Genomic DNA, 18,248 nt, shown 5'->3' with positions numbered 1-18,248 from the left:
ACTCCGCAGCTGTAGGCCGGGGACAATGGCTCTAATAACAGCATCCACAATTTCAGACTCAGGGTAGCCTCTGCTGAAACCATTTTCTATTTGGCGGGCCAAGCTGGAGAAGGTAAGTCTGTCTCTTTGCCCAGGTTCGCCAATCTGACCTGCAATTTTATAGTCTTTATACCATGGCGGGCTATTTGCATGGGCAGGGGCTGTGTGAACTGGTAGAGTTTTATTGGTCACTGTACTCATTGTGTCTCTGTTGGCTCGTTCCTGCATCTGTAACCAGGTTAAAATTAATGTTTTTATTTTATTTTGTTTGAGTATGAAATATCACCAAATCCTGTCTGTGTGCTGTTATTTGTGTTTACTACATTTTATTTTATGTCATTATTTACTTTTATGTATGTTTTCCAACGACCGTCATATACGTGTACTGTCGCTTTAAGAGAGAGGTCTTGTGGGTACACGGAAGAGGGAACGCGGGAGAGGCCATTTTTGTTTTGGGGGAGGAGTCTCAAGCAGCAATCGAGCCGAGCCACACGTGTTTCTTACCGTGGGACAGTTTTGCTGGTTGAGGAGAACGTAACCTTGAGTATCCCTGTAAGAAGATACTGCAAGCTGTGGGATAAAATACTTGTTTATCCTTTCTTACATCGGAGTCCCGTGGACGGTTTCTACTTCTAACGCACACGAGTGGAGTCCGGGTAGTGGTTGAACTTCGACCCCCACGTCCGTAAGAAACACCGCTCCCGCTGGAGGACTGGACGGTTGTCGAAGGGTTTGAAACCAAAATAAATGGCAAGGTGGGCCAAATAGAGTCCTGTGTGTCCCCGCTCCTTCCTTGATCATGATGATGATGATGATGATGAGAGACTGAGGGCCCCCCACAACACCTGGGGCCCCACCCAACTAGAACACAACGCAGAGCTAATGATGAGAGTGACGGGCATGCAGCAGGCTGACCAGCATAGAACAGCATAGGACTGCCCCCGTTACACATCTCAGTTTCCTTCTTTTGCACCATTAGTTTTAACTGTTCTAATTCTCTCTTTAAGTTATCCTGTTCCTCATTTTCATCTTCGAGCGTTTTATTTTTGCTAGCCCTCTGAAGGGTCTGTATCATATCCATTAGGCTTAACAGTTCGGAGAGACTGCCATCTTCAAGCTCACTTAGTTCATCACGTTCAACATGTTGGATAATATACAAAACAAGCGCCTTACAAGTTTTGCCAACTATGTTTTTTTGGTTTGTTCCTGAGATGTCAAGAAACTCACATATTTTCATTAACTGGTCTGTAGTAAATTGAAAAAGAGCTGCTTTAATCTCAAACTGCAAATCCTCCACCTCTGAATCCATCTTGGCAGGTGAGTGACAAACTGTGTGGGAGTGTGTTTTACCTGGACTTTGCTGCCCCCTAGTGAACACGCTGTACCCGAGGATGCACGCCTTCCTTGACTAGGCTTTCACCCCAACCGTAGCCGCGCTGTCTGCCACCTGGGTTGTTTTATGGGCTGATAGATGTGGGCGTCTTCCTCAGCTTCGGGACACCATCCTCACTTCTCTCATCCCAGCGGTGCCTCCAAATGTAATACCCCTGGAACAGGGGAAGAAATGAATACAGGAAAGCTGCTGGCTCTTGATCAACTGTATTAATGACCAAAATACAAATTCCAACCTAAAACAATACTATTTAGTTACCGCGCCTGCAAATATAACACATAAACTCAGACATGCACACAAGCATACATTCACACGCGTGCGCACAAGTGGCGAGAGCGAAGGCGCACACTGCGCATGTCTCGATCACGCGCCAACCTCATGCACACACCATGTATTCTGCACGACCAGCAGCCACGGTCACGCGCTCATGTCATGCACACATCATGCACTCGGCGCCAGTAATATACACTTCCCAATAATGTGCTCAACAAAATACACCTCGACATAGTAATAACTACACACCGTCTTCTGAGAATATACCAAAGCCAACAAACAATCAACGCCGCTTCACAGTGGTCACACACTCAACTCGCCTTGGCTCGCGGCCATGCCAGCTAGCTAACCCCTATGCTAGCGAGCCAGCCCTGCACGCACTTGACCCCGTTCCAAACTAAACATCCTTATTTGCGGTAAGCTAATGAATCCATAGTGGCCCATAACCATTTATACACTGATAATGAACTGTAACCATACATACTTTTCATCCTTACCTGGAACAGGGGAAGAAATGAATACAGGACAGCTGCTGGCTCTTCATCAACTGTATTAATGACGAGAGCCCCCAGCGTGCCCTCTAGTCACATCTCCTCAGACATGAGCAAGTGAAAACTGATTCAGTCCTAACTAATCGATTTCAGTGTGAACATATTTCACCCGATTACAACGGCATAGGGAGCTGATATGCTGAAGCGCGGGGACGCGCTTCCCTAAGGGGGGGTAGTGTAACGTGCACAGATAAGTAGACATGTTGGCCCTTGGCTAACAGGTTGAGCCCTTGGCTAATAGGGCGGACCCTTTAATCGACTGGTTAACGTTGTCGCCTGTGGTGCAGGAGACACGAGTTCGCGTCCCGGCTCCGGCGGTTCCCGGACTGCTCCCCTTCCGAATTCGCTACAATGTGTGTGTGTGTGTGTGTAATAAAGCCTAAACTGCATTTATCTGTGTTATATTGATATTCATCTGTTAACTTGTTAGTAAAAATCATAAACACTGTTTTGATTAATGTTTTAATCCAACTTATGTAGAAAGACTATATTTCCCATGCTTCTCAGGGGTCATGAAAAAAAGATGAGGGGTGAATGGAGGATATAGACTACATACGGGGCAAAAAAAAGGGTGGTTGTGCTTTTGATCAGTGCATGGTATTTACATGCCTTAGATAATGTAAAGTGAAGTAGATTTCATTAACGGAGTTTACATTTGTACATCATATTACCTAGTGTAATTGCTGGCTGGTGTGGTTTCAGTAATACCAGCCGTGCGTCAAAATTGGAAGAGGACTTCACTAACGTAGCTGCATCTGGACTTTCTGGCCGTGGTGGTTCGACGCAGTGACTGCCAGCAAAGACAGCACTGGAGGATGTTTCAGTTCATGAATCTTTATTAGAATGACTCACAAGAACAGCGCACAGCATTATGGGTCTCAGATAACGTATCAGACCACTAGGTGTCGCTAAGTGCTCAATATCAACATCCATAACATTTTCCTTCCTTTAGATTAATGTTCTGTAAATACTTTGAACTCTTAACTTCTCAATAACTGTTGTATAATAATATAACTTATCAATAACTTCTTGTATCACATTGCAACATGCACGACATTACCTGTCCTTTCACAACTTCTCCTTTTTTTCTAAAAATACTAATAACAAAGGAATAGACCAACAGTATTTTGTGAAGTTTCTTCGTGTGTGCTGCCAATGTGTGTGTGTGTGTGTGTGTGTGTGTGTGTGTGTGTGTGTGTGTGTGTGTGTGTGTGGGCATTAGTAAGGGCAGCGATCCACCTATACCCTAGTCGAACCCATGTTCTCATGTATGTGTGCTTCAGTTGAACTTAAGTTCTCACAAAGTCACAAGTTCAGTCTTTGAGGTGGATGTGAGAGGCGGCCACTACGTGAGTAGACTGCATGGCCCGGTGTGCTGCTGTGATACCCCGGTGTCCGGCACCGTCCAAGCACCGGTGTACTCGGGCTGCGAGGAGCCAGACTGCTTGGTGTATGAGGGGCTTCCATCCCTTCTGGTTCGCTCTGGCCTGACCCATGCCCGGTCTCGACTGACTTCTGTAGATAAATGCAATGGTGTGATGTTTAATAATGATGATTACAACGTATTGATTGGAATAAGGGATATAAGGGTAGATTAATCATTGGGAAATCATATGCATAAGGAACAAGGCTTGCTATAAGGACATGAGGGGCTATAGGGGCAGTGGAAAAGTATTGAGTATGTCAGCAGACAGAGAAATGCAGAGTAAGCTATAGGAAGAGAATTGGGTGACAATAACAGGATAAGATGTCCCAAGAGGAAGATTGTGTCTATCCCCATAGAAGGTAAACGACTGAGGGGCATTGAGGGGCACTAACCGTTAGAAGGAAGCGGCTACAATAATGTCTGAATAGTAAGAGGAACAACAAGGGTGCTGTTGCCCTGGGGGGAGTAGATACAGGATGTGCTGTACTCCGTGGTTTCAGAAACAGGAACAGGATCTCACGACAGCAGCTGCAGAGGGAGATCACTTGGAGTCCGGATATCATTAAGGCGGAAATGGAGTCAGATCAACGGACCAATCACAAAGAAGACCACACATTCATGTTCAGTCAACACTTTGTATAGTATATAAGACTGGGTCAGGGAAAGTATAGTCAGTCAGACTTCGTGAACTGACACACTCTGTTGTTTGTTAGGGATAGGAAGATCTAGACCCAGAGCTCTGTATGCTTTATCCATTTACTGCTAAATAAAACGGATGGCTTGAGACCGAACATATTCTCCTATTGCTTTATCAACAAACACACAGGATTACGCTCTCACATAGACGAAAATGAGTTGGTAGAATGAGCTGCAGTCCAACAATTTGGTGACCCCGATGTGATAAAGACGGAGAAGTGACTGACTGACCACAGAAGTAAAAGACAACGGATAACTGCAGTGTGATGGCAACAACAAGCGGCCGCTGAAAAAAACTAAGGTAAACAGACGCCTGTTTTATCGAAGTTCTGTTATTGGCTATACCAAATTGTGTGTTGTCATTATACGACAAGTGTCCTAGTTAAAGTAGATGAATAAAGTATTGAAATAAATTGTGCACAGGTTTAAAGTCGCGGGGGTTAGAGGCATCTGAAAGCAACAACAGTACTGAAAAGAATATGTGCGGGTTTAGAGACCATTGAGGTTACAGTCCCATAAAAGCAGCGCACAAACGTGGGGAAATACGGACGGGTTTAGATACCCTTGGGGTTAGAGTCCCCACAAAAGCAGCGCTCACTGGTTTATTATATGCTGTTTTAATGGCAAGACGTGCAGGTTTAGAGACCCTTGGGGTTAGAGTCCCATAAAAGCAGCGCATGCGCGTAGGAAATACGGACTGGTTTAGAGACCCTTGGGGTTAGAGTCCCCACAAAAGCAGCGCATGTCTGTATAAAGGGTTAGAGGCCCCGAGTGAGTAGGTTTAGAGACCCTTGGGGTTTAAAAGTCCCCATAAAAGCAACGCTCAATGGTTTATGATATGTGCTGTGTTTTAACTGCAAGTGTGAATGTTTTTGTCACGTATCAGGAAAGAACCCAAAAGCAGACGGGACAACCAGGTAAGGGAAGAACCAAGTCTTTATTGAAGTGACCGATCTCAGGGGTAGAGCAGGAGTTGGCTCGGTGGCAGGTAGACAGGCAGGCAGAAGTCCATGAAAGGCGACATTCCAGCGAAGACTGGTCCACAGTGGAGGCTTTTTAAGAGTGATGGCGATCGCTTTGATGTCAAGGGAGAGCGGGCGATTGCTTTGATGGCCAGCTGGTGTACCGGGGTGAAGGGGGGGTCAGCAGGTGTCAAGGGCGATTGCTTTGATGTCAAGGGAGAGAGGGCGACAGCAGGTGTCAAGGGAAAGAGGGCGATTGCTTTGATGTGAAGGAAGAGCAGGCGATTGCTTTGATGTCAAGGGAGAGAGGCTGTGACAGTACCCCTCCTCCGAGGGGCGCCACCGGGCGACCTACCAGGCCCGTCAGGGTGCGTCCTGTGGAAGTCCTGGATGAGGTTCGCGTCCAGGACAAGGCGACGAGGGACCCAACACCTTTCCTCCGGGCCATATCCATCCCAGTCAACAAGATACTGCAGGCCGCGACCGCGGCGACGAGAGTCCAGGAGACGACGAACAGTGTAAGCAGGATGATCGTTGATCATACGATGAGGGGGGGCGGGGGGGCCGGGGGAACTAGAGGGCTGGTAGAGACAGGTTTGAGGCAGGACACATGGAAGGAAGGGTGAACCCGGAGAGTGCGGGGCAGCTTCAGACGGACCACAGAGGGGTTAATGACTTTGACAATGGAAAAGGGTCCAATATACCTGGGGGACAGTTTTTTAGCGTCCGATTTCAAGGGTAGGTCCTTGGTAGAGAGCCATACCTGGTCAGCGGGGGAGTAGTCCGGAGCAGGGGTGCGATGACGATCCGCCAAGCGCTGGTAACGGCCGGAGGCCCTGAGCAGTGCAACACGGGCTCGCCGCCAGGTCCGACGGCACCGACGGACATGGGCCTGGACAGACGGAACCGGAATGTCTACCTCTTGAGAAGGAAAAAGGGGAGGCTGATAGCCGTAAAGGCATTGAAAAGGGGACAACCCAGTAGCAGATGATGGCAAGGTGTTATGGGCTTACTCTACCCAGAGAAGTTGGGAGGACCAAGAGGATGGGTTGGCAGACACCAGACAGCGGAGAACAGTCGCCAATGCCTGGTTGGCCCTCTCGGCCTGGCCGTTGGTCTGAGGATGGAACCCCGATGACAGGCTGACGGTGGCAGTGATGGCAGAGCAGAAAGCCTTCCAGACAGCAGAAGTGAACTGGGGGCCACGGTCAGACACTTTATCACGGGGAAGACCGTGGACCCGGAAAACCTCCCTGACCAGCAGATCCGCAGTCTCTCGAGCCGAAGGCAGTTTAGACAAGGGCAAACAATGAGCAAATTTACTGAAGCGATCAACAACAGTCAGTACAACGGTGTTACCGTTGGAAGCGGGCAGACCAGAGACGAAATCCAAGGACAGATGCGACCAGGGACGGTGTGGAACAGGCAGGGGGCGCAGCAGACCGGCACTGGCCCGAGTGGAGTGCTTATTCTGGGCACAAACAGGACAGGCAGAAACAAAAGACCCAGTATCCTGCGTCATGGAAGGCCACCAGAACCGCCTACGGAGGAAGGCTAGGGTACGGGCTACTCCAGGATGAAGTTTGGAAGAGTGAGCCCACTGCAACACACTAGATTTAACAGCATCTGGAACAAACAAGCGCCCAGGAAGACCGTTACCTGGGTCAGGCTGAGTCTGTTGTGCTGCCATGACCTCCCTTTCAATGTTCCAGGTGACAGCCGCAGCCGCAGCCTAACGGGTAGAGGGAACGATAGTGTCAGGTTGGAGCTTGGGCTCAGACTCCTCCTCATGCACACGAGACAGAGCATCGGGCTTGGCATTCCTGGAGCCAGGTCTGTACGTCAAAGAAAAATTAAAACGACCAAAAAATGAGCGCCCACCTGGCTTGGCGCGCGGTGAGTCGCTTTGCTGACTGGATGTATTCCAGGTTCTTATGGTCAGTCCACACTATAAAAGGAACCTCAGACCCCTCCAGAAAATGTCGCCATTCCTCCAGTGCCAATTTCACCGCCAGGAGCTCACGATTCCCCACATCATAGTTCCTTTCAGCTGGGGAGAGACGGCGAGACAGGAAGACACAGGGGTGTGTCTTGCCATCCTCACTGGAGCGCTGAGAAAGGACCGCCCCCACCCCAATCTCAGAGGCGTCCACTTCTACAACGAACTGTTTGGTTGGGTCTGGCTGGATGAGGATAGAAGCTGTGGTGAAGCGGTGCTTGAGGGCTTGGAAAGCTGCCTCTGCTACAGGGGTCCACAGGAACTGTCTGGAAGCGGAGGTAAGAGCGGTTAGTGGGGCCGCAACGCGGCTGTAATTGCGGATGAACCGTCTGTAGAAGTTGGCAAAACCGAGGAACCTCTGAAGCTGCTTACGGCTGGTCGGGCTTGGCCACTCAAGAACCGCTCTGACCTTGGCGGGGTCCATTCTCACCTGCCCATCGGCCACGATGTAGCCCATGAAGGTGACTGAAGGGGCATGGAATTCGCACTTCTCTGCTTTTACGAAAAGGCGGTTCTCCAGTAGCCGTTGAAGGACTTGGCGGATGAGCATGACATGCTCCGACAGGTCTTTGGAAAAAATCAGGATATCGTCCAGGTAAACGAAACGATCAAACATATCACATAGGACGTCATTGACCAGACTCTGGAAGACAGCTGGGGCATTAGTGAGACCAAACGGCATCACCAGATATTCAAAATGCCCCAGGGGGATGTTGAAGGCAGTCTTCCATTCATCTCCGTCTCGAACCCGGACCAGGTGGTAAGCATTGCGGAGGTCGAGTTTAGTGAACACTGTGGCTCCCTGGAGAGAATCAAAAGCAGAAGTCATGAGGGGCAGAGGGTACTTATTCTTGACGGTGATGTTATTTAGGCCTCTATAGTCAATACACGGCCGGAGGGCTTTGTTCTTCTTGGCCACAAAAAAAAACCCCGCACCAAGGGGTGACGATGACGGGCGAATAAGACCTGTCGCCAAGGAGTCCTTGATGTACCTCTCCATGGACTCCCGCTCAGTCTTGGAGAGGCTATATAGGCGGCTGCTGGGGAGGGGAGCACCCGACAGCAGGTCAATAGCGCAATCATAGGGGCGATGAGGAGGCAGGGAGAGAGCTTGCTGCTTGTTGAACACGGCTTGGAGGTCATGGTACTCTGGAGGCACCAGTGAGAGGTCAGAGGTCTCAGAGCTTGACACCTGACAGGGGACAGACTGAGGCAGAGCAGACTGGAGGCATATGGCATGACAGACGGGACTCCAACTTAAAATTCTGGCTGATGACCAATCAATATGGGGACTATGCTTAACCAACCAGGGATGACCAAGTATAATGGGAACAAATGGAGAATTGATAACAAAAAAGCTTAGCTCCTCTTGATGGTTTCCCGACAACAGGAGGCGCACAGGCTCGGTCTTAGAGGTTATCCGGGCCAGGAGACGTCCATCCAGGGCATTAGCTTCAAGAGGCTGGTCCAGACTCACAGTGGCAAGACCTAACTGCTTCACAACACTTGCATCCAAAAAGCTTTCATCAGCTCCAGAGTCAATTAAAGCCAAAAGTTTAGTGGACTGACCTTTAAAACTGATGGTAGCTTGCAACTGGGTATGTGGACGAGGAGATAGAGGGCAGACAGTTGGGCTCACGAGGATCCTCCCCCTCCCTCGTGAGCCTGCTAGTTTGACGGACGGTGAGGACAGGAGGCGAGAAAGTGACCAGGCTGCCCACAATACAAGCAGCTGTTCACGGTGATGCTGCGTTGACGCTCCTCCGGGTTGAGCCGGAAGCGGCCGAGTTGCATCGGCTCCGAAGCTGGGGAAGAGTCACGCCTCGGGCTTTCTCGGAGGACGGCAGCCTCAGTCGAGCGAGCTCGGCCCCCAGAGTTTGGAGGTGTGGCCCGTGGAAAGTTGTTGTGACCAGGAAAGCGGCGCGTCCTCTCTCTCCTCCGCTCCCGGAGACGGTTGTCCACACGAATGGCCAGTGTAACCAATTCCTCCAACCCTCCAGGCTCGGGGTAGGAAACCAATTCGTCCTTTATGGATTCGCTGAGACCGTTGGAAAAGAGGGCCTGGAGGGACTCGTTGTTCCATCCGCTATCCGCTGATAGCGTATGGAACTGAACTGAGTAGTCAGCGATGCTGCGGGAACCCTGGCGAAGAGAGATCAGTCTTTTTGACACATCCTTTCCCCGCACGGGATGATCAAAAACTTGGCGAAAAGCAGTGGTGAACTCAGCGTAGGATGAGGAAGTGGAGGCCCGCATCTCCCACACCGCTGTAGCCCAATCCAGGGCGCTTCCCCGGAGAAGACCCATGATGTAAGCGACTTTGGCTCCATCCGTGGAATATGACTGGGGCTGCTGGTTAAACACAATCTCACACTGCATCAAAAAAGGGCGACAAAGTCCAAAATCTCCATCATTCTTATCGGGCGGGGCAACCCATGGTTCCTTGGCCGAAGTTGATGGCGCTGAGGGTGACGGAGCTGGAGGGGCGGGTCCCGGGCTAGTGGAGGCACTAAGTTGGGTGTGGATTCCGGAGATCTTTGAGCCGAGCTCACGGAGGGCGTCAGCCATCTCCTGTAGCACCTGGCTGTGCTGGCCGAGGACCGATTCCTGGTTGGCTACAGCCTGGCAGACCGTGGCCAGGTCTGTGGTGGAATGGTCTGCTGGGTCCATAGTGGCTGGAGCGTACTGTCACGTATCAGGAAATAACCCAAAAGCAGAAAGGACAACCAGGTAAGGGAAGAATCAAGTCTTTATTGAAGTGACCGATCTCAGGGGTAGAGCAGGAGTTGGCTCAGTGGCAGGTAGACAGGCAGGCAGAAGTCCATGAATGGCGACGTTCCAGTGAAGACTGGTCCACAGTGGAGGCTTTTTAAGGGTGATGGCGATCGCTTTGATGTCAAGGGAGAGCGGCGATTGCTTTGACGGCCAGCTGGTGTACCGGGGTGAAGGGGGGGTCAGCAGGTGTCAAGGGCGATCGCTTTGATGTCAAGGGCGAGATGCTGATTGCTTTGATGTCAAGGGAGAGAGGGCGTGACCAGCTGGTGTACCGGGGTGAAGGGGGGTCAGCAGGTGTCAAGGGCGATCGCTTTGATGTCAAGAGTGAGAGACTGTGACAGTTTTATATTTTGTATGATTAAAAAGTGTGTTGTTTGATAAAACTGTGTGGTAGAAACTCAGCAGTGTCTCAGAGAAGAAGGAGGTAGTGTCTCAGTGAGAGAAAATCAGCAGCGGAAACCTAACTGATGTCAACGCAAACTGCCTGATAAAACTCACTGATTGGGTCAGTTGCTCGGGACATATGTGCCATACAAACTGACTGGCTACTGAACTATTCTCTGATTGGGTTGGTTGCTCGGAACGCGAGTGTCATACAAACCAGCTGGCTACTGAGGGGGGCTAGATAAAACACAATGTAAGGGGAATTTGAAGAATACGGGAGTTGCCCTCCCAATGTTATGTTTACCGTTAAGCAACAATTGGAAAGAACCAGGAGTCAAATTTTTGCAGGGCTCCCTAAGAACAAGCGAGACACCATGATTGGGGCGTATGACAGTACCTGGAAAGACTTACAAACACAGGGTAAGGTTCCCAAAGAGGAGGAAAGGAAGAGATTGATATTATACCTAGGGGAGGCAGAAAAACAAGCTAAAAAGAAAGCAGATGAACATTGGAAGGCGGAAAAAGTTTCCATGTTAGTCAAAAGAAAATGGAAGAAAGACGGAGAGGAAAACGAACAGAGAAGAGCCCACTTACACAACATGACCTTAGCTTGCATTGCAGTAGAAATCAATCAAAAACACTCAGAAATAACCAAAGAAAAAGACAAAGGAAATTAAAAAACAATCATCGGTGCCAATATATTCCAAAATACCCGGAATACAACCCCCTCCTTATCCCACACCGCAAATGCCACTCATGTATATGGAAGAAGGAGTAATGAAAATGACAGCAATAGGAGCAGAGGAGTACAGAGAGGTTAGGGAGAGGTTAGCAGGGGTCTCAAACTCAACTTACCTGGGGGCCGCTGGAGGTAGAGTTTGGGTGAGGCTGGGCCGCAAATATTCCACAAAAAAAAGTACAACCGATCCAATGTTCTCAATCTTTTTTTTAATTTTTTTTAATTTATATATACAGGTGATCAAAACAAGACAGGTAACAGTACAAGTGCAGGAACAAAAACGAACAGTGTGAGACAAAAAGGGGACACCAGGTTCTGTTATGACAAGATGGAATACTAATAAGCTAATAAGCTAAACAAAACAAAACAACAAAAACAAACAAGCTATCAAATAAGCTCATTGACCTGCACTGCAGGTCAATGAGCTCCATTTGCACATCAAAGGAGAAGGGGTCAGCAAAAATTAGAAAAGTGGCTCTGTGTGTCTTGAACTCTGCAAACCTGTGATCAAATTGCTCCTGTAGCTTCACAATGGCATCAGCATACTTCTCACCACTGAATGGTGTGCCTGCATCCATGAGTGCCTTGCATGCTGGGAAATGTCAGAGGTTTGTCTGAGAGAGCTGGGCTTTCCATAACACAAGTTTTGTGGAGAATGATCTCATGTTGTCATAGGCAGCACTGACAAGCTGCCCTGGTTTTGTAATTTCTTGTTCAGTACATTCAGCTCATGTGTGATGTCAACAAGGAAAGCTAAGTCCATGAGCCGTTTGGGATCACTTAGCACAGGAACAGCCATCCCAGCCTTCTCCATGAAGGCTTTCACTTCTGCTCTCAACTCAAAAAACCTCTCCAAGACGTTTCCCCTGCTGAGCCAACGTACCTCAGTGAAGTAGAGCACATCCTCATATGCTGACTCTATTTCCTCCAAAAAGGCGCGGAACTCCCGGTGCTTTAAACCCCTGGATCTGATATGGTTGATGCATTTCACAACGACGGACATCACATTGTCAAACTTCAGGCATTTGCTGCAAAGGGCCTGCTGATGGATAATGCAGTGCAGAGCAATGGCCTCCTCCACACCCTCCTCTTCCAGTTTTTTTTGAACAAGTGCCACCACTCCATTTCTCCTCCCTGTCATTGATGGCGCTCTGTCGGTTGTTATTCCAGCAAACCTCTTCCATGGCAAACCCGCATCCACAATGGCATCACACAGCTGGCAGAATATCTCCTGAGAGGTGGTCTGGCCATGCACTGGAATCACTGTGAGCAACTCCTCCATCACTTCAAAACTGTCGTCAACACCACGGACATAGATTGCGAGCTGTGCAGTGTCAATGATGTCTGTGCTCTCATCAAGAGCGACTGAGTATGCACAGAAACGTTTGGCTTTCTCACGCAGTTGATCATATATGTTACCTGACAGGTCAGAAATGCGCTCTGCCACTGTGTTGGCTGAAAGGCTGATGTTGCTAAACTGACCCTTCTTTTCCGGACAGACTATACTTGCAGCCTGTAACATGCACTTTTTAACAAACTCCCCTTCTTTGAATGGCTTTCCCGACTTAGCAATCATCTCACTCACCACGTAGCTAGCTTCGACTGCTGCATCATTATCTTTGCTAGCTTTCTTGAAGAAATCTTGTCGCTTCAGTAAACATGTTTTAAGATTGGCGACCCGTTTCTCTCTCTCATCTCCCTGGTATTTTGTATACTCATCAGCATGTCTAGTCGAGTAATGGCGTCTGATGTTGTATTCCTTGTGCGCCGTAACTTTCTCGATGCATACAAGACACGTCGGGCTGCCTCTGTGCTTAACAAAAAAATATGCCGTCTCCCACTTTTCCTGAAATTGTCTGTGCTCGTCACCAACTTTTCTCTTCACGGCAGGTTTTGAGAAAGACATAACTGGGTCTTGCTGACAGGATATATTTTCCTTCCACTTGGTGTCGCTCCGGAATCAAGTTTCAACCAAGTTTCAACCGTTGCTAATTCGCGCTGCCCATTATGGTGCGTTCAAGTTGTGCTCGGAAGTCGGACTTTCTGAGCTCCGAGTTGGACATTTCAACTGGAAGTCTGAAATCCGAGTCGTTCCAATTTACAACTTCCAACGTAACGGGAACGCACCATGACTTGACAACAAACGCGACACCGGAAGCTGTCATGAGCCTACGCTATGGTAGCTCATAAGTGAAAAATAAAAGCCCAGGGCAAGCGCGGGCCGCACTAACAATAAACTTTGATGTCAAGTAGGGGGTACCAAAATAACGTCCCGCGGGCCAATTGCGGCCCGCGGGCCGCGAGTTTGAGTCCCATGGGTTAGAGGAAGTAGTAAGAGAGATAATATTAGAGGTTGTTGGACTGCAGCTCATTCTACCAACTCATTTTCGTCTATGTGAGAGCGTAGTCCTGCGTGTTTGTTGATAAAGCAATAGGAGAAGATGTTCAGTCTCAAACCAACCGTTTTATTTAACAGTAAATGGATAAAGCATACAGAGCTCTGGGTCTAGATCTTCCTATCCCTGACAAACAACAGAGTGTGTCAGTTCACGAAGTCTGACTGACTATCCTTTCCCTGACCAAGTCTTTATACTATACAAAGTGTTGACTAAACATGAATGTGTGGTCTTCTTTGTGATTGGTCCGTTGATCTGATTCCATTTCCACCTCGATGATATCCGGACTCCAAGTGATCTTCTTCTGCAGCTGCTGTCGTAGTTCCTGTTTCTGAAACCACAGAGCACAGCGCATCCTGTATCTACTCCCCCCAAGGCCACAGCACCCTTGTTGTTCCTCTTTACTATTCAGACATTATTGTAGCCGCTTTCTTCTAACAATTAGTGCCCCTCACTCTTTTACCTTCTATGGAGATAGACACAATCTTCCTCTTGGGACATATTTTCCTGTTATTGTCACCCAATTCTATTCCTATAGCTTACTCTGCATTTCTCTGTCTGCTGACATACTCAATACTTTTCCACTGCCACTATAGCCCCTCATGTTCTTGTAACAAGCCTTGTTCCTTATGCATATGATTTCCCAATGATTAATATATCCTTATATCCCTTATTCCAATCAATACGTTGTAATCATCATTATTAAACATCACACCATTGCATTTATCTACAAGGTGGAGGACCTGGCGAGGGAGGCAGCGCACAGGGTGCAGTAAGCCAGAGAAGCGAGTAGGGCAATACATGAACAGATAAGAGGACAGGAAGAGATAAACCAGGCAAGAAGCTCACCCAGGACAGGGCCAGAAGCACACTCCACCCCATACAGGGGAGAAGCAGGACAGCGGAGGTTACAGAGTCAGGGGGTTGAAGCAATGGATAGGTCCCAGGAGAGACAGCTCAGAGAAATGATAGAGGAAGAAAAGAGGGCAGAAGGTTATGAGGAGGGATGGGAGACATGTACAGATGCAGGGAGTATGAGGAGTGATGAGGAAGATGAAGACACATACCCAGTCACATTCACAGGGGTACTAACGATGTACACCTGGACAGGTATAGCGCCCCGTGCTGACCACAGGCATAGACACCGGCTTAGGGACAGAGAAAAAATACAACAACCTGCTAGATATCATCAATTGCCACTGATATATAAGGACCCCAAACGGGGGATGTCTATCAACCATTCTCATTCACAGATATGAATTGCATCCTGGATAAGATGCCCCCTCCCGCTGAGGGAGGAGGGCCCTGGATGGAGAAATTTTGCCAACACACCTTGGGACACAAATTAGCTATGGGAGAATGGAGAGCATTATTGGAAAAACAACTAGCTATTTGGGAAATACAGCAGATTGAGACTGCGGCAGGCACTAGTTCTCTACCAGATTCAGAACCATTTACCAGACAAGCCACAGTTGTGGGAAGGGCAATGAGGGTTAAATTCCCCATTCCTCCCGGAGCAATGCACTCACTGACCTTTTCCATGAAAGACGTAGAAGACATGTCAGCATTTTTAGGCAGATGTGAAGGCATATGGACAGACATGGCAGGAAGCCATCCAGGTTCAGGACAGTTACAGACCACACTGTTAGGAAAAGCTGTTATGGCTGGAATGCCCAAAGCAGTACAAGATGCCATGGACGGCAATCCAGACATCCCAGGCTGCTCTACTGAGCAATGGGAAAAACATCTCATTCATCGCATGAATAGACACAAGGCTAAACAGGAGGAGGATAGACAGAGCACAGAGTCAGCCCAGGTGCAGCTCCTAAAGCTCCAATTGGATGAGGCAAGGAAAAAGGTAAATGATGCTAAAAAGACAAACCAAAAGGCAGCCAATCAGATGGTTCAACAGCCGCCACCACAAAACTACACCCCAGATTTGTACCCAGTGCCTGAATGGGTGCCTAGTCCCCCTTATGGGTGCAGGTCTGTAGGAGTAACAGGAAGCATGAGAGGAGAGGTAGGGGTCACGGAGGACCCAGAGGTATGCCACCTACATGCTTTGGATGTGGCAAGCCTGGACACTTGAAAAGGGAGTGTCCCATGCTGTAGGGAACCCAGGGGAGGTCAAGGACCAGTCAGCAACAGGGGTGGTTATGTGCGGCCCCCGGTCCAAGGGCAGCCTCCTGTTATGGTTCCACTTCATCTAGCCCCTTATGCAGCAGCAGCTCCATCGCAGGGACAATATCCCCAGACCATGCAGGGTGGTCAGGGGTATGAGTACTGAAGGGGCCCGGGAACTCAAGGACAGGTGGGGCTGGCGGAACCCTACCTGCAAATAAGGGTAATGGACATGGATCTGCATTTCCTAGTTGACACAGGTGCAAGATTTTCCACTATCAACGTTTCATCCTCCAGCGTCCAGCTAGTAGGGTTCTTGGGTAAACCAGAAAATCTGCCGTTGACGACACCTCTGACTACCACGGTGGCAGGACAGACTTTTTTACATCAATAAGTTTCATCACCAGCGTGCCCAGTCAATTTGATGGGGTGGGATGTGTTGGTGAGGTGCGGGGCATCAGTCATGTTTGGGCCAGAGGGACTGGTAGTGACTTTTCCCAATGGGTCTTCTGTGAACTGTTCTCTGTCAATGATCCAGTCCAGCTCTCAAATGTTGTTGTAAGCTGATGTTTCACCCACGGCTGAAGGACTCTGGGCAGATATATACTGGGGACTCCTAGAACCTGAAAGCAAGCAAAGCAAAGGCGTACAGACTCTGTATCATCAGTGGCGGCCGTGGGTCCAAATGCTACATCCCTACTCCCCTCCAAACGACCATGGTACTCTGTACTATGATAGGGACGGGGATGAAATTTATCAGCAAACTTTTTACAATGACATTAAAGGGACACAGTGGGAAGTATTGCCTAGCTGTATTCTAGTGGGGAATGAAGGTGTGGCAGCTGCTGTTGAATTGACACCAGAACAATTTGAGTGGTATGAGATGTCTGAAGAGGCGGTGCCCCATATCACCTTAGCAGTACATGTTAAACACCAGGCTAGAGATCTTGGGCCGATGTGCACTGATGGCACTGACAGACTGGGTTTGGACCCTACTCCCTGAATTACAGTACTCCCCATCCGAAAAAGCTTACAGGATCATGCACAAGACGGCTGACAAAGTGCTGTTAGAACATAGACAAATAGAGAGATTAAATGGCAGAGAGAAGGCTGATCACTCTGATGCCGCAAGCATGATAGACACTCTCCCTGAGGCGTTATGGTCAGCAGGCCCAACTGATGTAGGCCACTGCAAGAATGTTGATCCAATCTCTTTTGAATTGACAGATCACACTCCGATCTGGCAGAAACAGTACTTCCACAAACCTGAGGCAGAAGCAGGGATCTCAGATACTATTGAGGGACTGTTGGCAACGGGGGTGTTGGAGCCCCCAGAATCTGGCTGGAACACACCCATTTTACCTGTAGAGAAGCAAAATACAGGGAAATATAGAATGGCTCATGACCACAGACATGTCAACAGTATTGTGTCAACTCCTACAGTCCCAGTAACAAATCCATACACTGCTATGTCTGTACTGTCCCCAGAACACAAATGGTTTTTCTGTATAGATCTGTCCAATGCATTTTTCTGCCTACCACTAGCTGAGCATTTGAGAGACATCTTCTCGTTTACCTATAAAGGCCAACAGCTAAGGTATACGAGGGTTCCCCAGGGTTTCATCTTGTCTCCTGGATTGTTCAATCAGGTTCTGAAACAGCAGCTCACTGATCTCACCCTCCCAAAGGGGGTGGTGTTGATTCAGTATGTGGATGACATCCTTATGGCAGCTCCAGATCATGTCTCCTGCCTAGAAGCCATCAAGTCCCTACTAACTCAGCTGTATCACATTGGGTTGAAAGTTTCAAAAACCAAACTCCAGTGCTGCAGACAGATGGTTTCGTTCCTGGATTATCTCTAGTAGAGGAACAGGTGTGTCCTCAGCCCATAGATCCTCAATCCTACACCATCCTAAACCAGTCACAGTGAAAGACATGCTCTCATTCCTGGGATTGACCGGCTACAGCAGACAGTTCATAGCATCATATGGGGAACTCACACACCCCTTAAGGGCCATGGTCAATGAGCAGGGGATGAGAAATTTGCTAGCATGCTTACAATGGACCACTGAAGCAGAGAACAACTTCATTTCCCTCAAACAGGCTGTCAAAAGCACTGCTGATTTAGCATTGCCTGACTAAAAAGAGCCATTTTATCTGGCTGTTTCAGAAAAATCACATACAGTAAATGGTGTTCTTTTTCTGAAAAAAACGGGGAGGTAGGCATGTGATGATGTATGCAAGTGTGACACTCGATCCAACAGAAGATAGACACACACCACGCACAAGACATGCAGCAGGGGTAGCAAAAATTCTGCAAAAAGTAGAACACATTGTCATGGGACATGCTCTAACAGTCCTGACAACACATAGCATAGTGGCCTATGTGAACTCACCAGCATTAACCATGACATCATTAAGACAGACAAGGTTGGAAAAAATCCTCAATGCACCACACATAACGTTCACACATGAGGGACTCAACATGGCTGTA

The sequence above is a fragment of the Lampris incognitus genome, chromosome 3 (genome assembly GCF_029633865.1).
Source record: "Lampris incognitus isolate fLamInc1 chromosome 3, fLamInc1.hap2, whole genome shotgun sequence".
In the NCBI taxonomy this organism is placed as follows: Eukaryota; Metazoa; Chordata; class Actinopteri; order Lampriformes; family Lampridae; genus Lampris; species Lampris incognitus.
This window is presented reverse-complemented; position numbering follows the sequence as displayed.